Here is a 2,732-nt window from a genome sequence, read left to right as displayed (position 1 = left end):
CTAAAAAAAATCAGATCTGTCGATACACATGGGTAATGTAGTGTTTCGTGACTCACAGCTGCCATTTATAGACTGTTTCCTATGTCCCTGGCCTCTGTGGTCGCTGGACAATTCTCATAAATCCTACATCTAATTCCCATATGAATCCCAAGGTACAGGGACTACCATCATTTCCATTTCATGGATGGAGAACTTGAAGCTGAGAGGAATTGAGTAACTCACCTAAAGTTGCACAGCTAGGAAGCGGTAGGGCTGGGACTGGGACTAAGGATCTATGCTCTTAAAGGCTACCCTCTGTACTTCGATTTCTGTAGACCAGCGACTTGCTTTGTATACATTTGAGGGGCGGGGTTGCATGCTTTTACTTTTCACGAGCATTTGCTCTAGTCAGAGACAGGACCCACAAAAGAAGAGGTGGGTTTCCATCTCCCTGGGCTTGTGCGGTATGTACGAATGCTCTTCCCAACATCTCTGGTATGTCTCTACGTGTCCACCTTGGTGTGCCCTCCCCAAAACAAACTCTCTCCTTCATTTTACTTCTGTCTCTCTCCCAGAAGTACAACTTCTGTCTCTCTCCCAGAAGTACAACTTCTGTCTCTCTCCTTCATTTTACTTCTGTCTCTCTCCCAGAAGTACAACTTCTGTCTCTCTCTTTCCCAGAGAACAACGGAGTATATCACAAGCCTGGTGCAGGAGTGCATCTAGAAAGACCCAACGTTGGGACACTTGCAGTCATCTTATTTTTCTCTCTCTCCAGTAAGAGGTCTGAGGGTCAGTGTGGCGGAGGAGAGAGTGAGCAGGGTTCTGGCCCCTGTGTGGCTTTGTCTGGACAAGCAGAGGCTGGTCTGGCTAGCGCAGCAGCAAACAGCCTTGATCGTTCCTCTCCGTGTTGGCTACTAATCCCCTTTTCTGTTTATCTCCTCAGGAGCCCAGGCTCTAGGCCGTGGGGCTTGGGGAGAGAAAAAGCAGATGTTCCCGGGACTGTCACTGCCACGGGCACCGGCCATGTTTGTGTTGGTGTTATTGATATGGTCCCGAGATGGCACAGGCTTCAAGCTGCCAAGGACAGCCCCCTGGCTCTAGTTACTGAAGTTGTCACCAACACTTTACACTTCCCCGCAGGCTTCCAGCTTGGGAGAGTTCAAATCGCTGGAAAGAAGTGCCTTCTTCCTCCCAGCGGTGCTGAAGCAAGAGAGCTATTTGCAGTGTCTGGGAATCTATCCCAATTCTCACTGTTTTATGGTCCCAACTTTACCCCGTGATGATTGTGCAGGTCTCTTCTGCAGGAAGGAAGTGGAAGAAAAGGGCTGGGGTTGCTTCTTTGGCAAATAATTGATGAGGGAGAAGCAATGGCAAGTGTTGATAGTTCTGGAGTGAGCCTGGAAGCCAATCACTTGGCACCTTATTATATACTGACTTGTTTATTGGCCACCTTTGCTAATAGAATGTTAAGCTCCATGAGGGCAGGGATTCTGTCTTGTTTGTTCATCACTATATCCCCAAGTCATAGCACAATGAAACTCCTGAATGAATATGTGTTGAGTAAATGAATGATTCTCTCCTTACTGACGAATTTTTAATTAATTTAAGTTGTTCTGTAAAAAGGGTTTTTTATTTGCAGGGGAGTGGGACTCCTGTAATAGTTTCTGCTGTACAGCAAAGTGAATCAGCCAGATGAATACGTATATCCCCTCTATTTTGGAGTTCCTTCCCATTTGGGTCACCACAGAACACAGAGTAGAGTTCCTTGTGCTACTCAGTAGGTTCTCATTTGAAGTAGGTTCTCAATCCCAATCTCCCGATTTATCGCACCCCCCCACACACCCCGCCTTGGTATCCATACGTTTGTTCTCTACGTCTGTGACTCTATTTCTGCTTTGCAAATAAGATCATAAAAATTAGGAATGCTTCATGAATTTGCGTGTCATCCTTGCACAGGGGCCATGCTCATCTTCTCTGTATTGTTCCAATGTTAGTATATGTGCTGCTGAAGCAAGCACACTTATTAATGAATCTTTTTTTTTAACTGAAGTATATGAGTCAGACAAACGTCATATGATGTCACTTACATGTGGAATCTAAAAAAACGATACAAATGAACTTATTTACAAAAGAGAAACAGACTCACAGACATAGAAAACAAATTTATGGTTACCAAAGGGGAAAGGTGGAGGGGAGGGATAAATTCGGAGGTTAGGATTAACATATACACACTACTATATATAAAATAGATAATCAACAAGGACTAGAGCTCAGGGAACTCTACCTAATACTCTGCAATAATCTATATGGGTAAAGAATCTGAAAAAGAGTGGATATATGTATATGTATAACAATTACCCCGCTGTACACCTGAAACTAACACAACATCTGTACTCCAATATAAAATAAAAATGAAAAAAATTGAAGTACAGTTGATTTACAATGTTTCAGGGATACAGCAAAGTGATTCAATTATGTGTGTGTGTATATATTTCAGATTCTTTTCCATTATAGGTTATTACAAAGTATTGAATATAGTTCCCTGTGCTATACAGTAGGTTCTTGTTGTTTATTTTATATATAGTAGCGTGTATATGCAAATCCCAAGTCCCTAATTTATCCCTCTCCCTCTTTCCCCTGTGGTAACTGAAACTTTGTTTTCTATGTCTGTGAGTCTATTTCTGATGAATCTCATAAACTAAACATGTAACCAGAAAGCCCTTGACTATAAATCTACCTGTAAAAGGACC

General features: G+C 42.8%; 1 non-coding gene across 1 annotated transcript; it reads right to left on the bottom strand.

Moving 5' to 3' along the window:
• Positions 1–1,893: 1,893 nt before the first annotated feature.
• Positions 1,894–2,000, bottom strand: LOC136130126 (U6 spliceosomal RNA). The gene has a single exon (XR_010656318.1). It is a non-coding gene; the product is annotated as a U6 spliceosomal RNA (small nuclear RNA).
• Between the last annotated feature and the right edge of the window lie 732 nt (positions 2,001–2,732).

The sequence above is a fragment of the Phocoena phocoena genome, chromosome 10 (assembly GCF_963924675.1).
Source record: "Phocoena phocoena chromosome 10, mPhoPho1.1, whole genome shotgun sequence".
NCBI lineage: Eukaryota > Metazoa > Chordata > Mammalia > Artiodactyla > Phocoenidae > Phocoena > Phocoena phocoena.
This window is presented reverse-complemented; position numbering and strand designations above follow the sequence as displayed.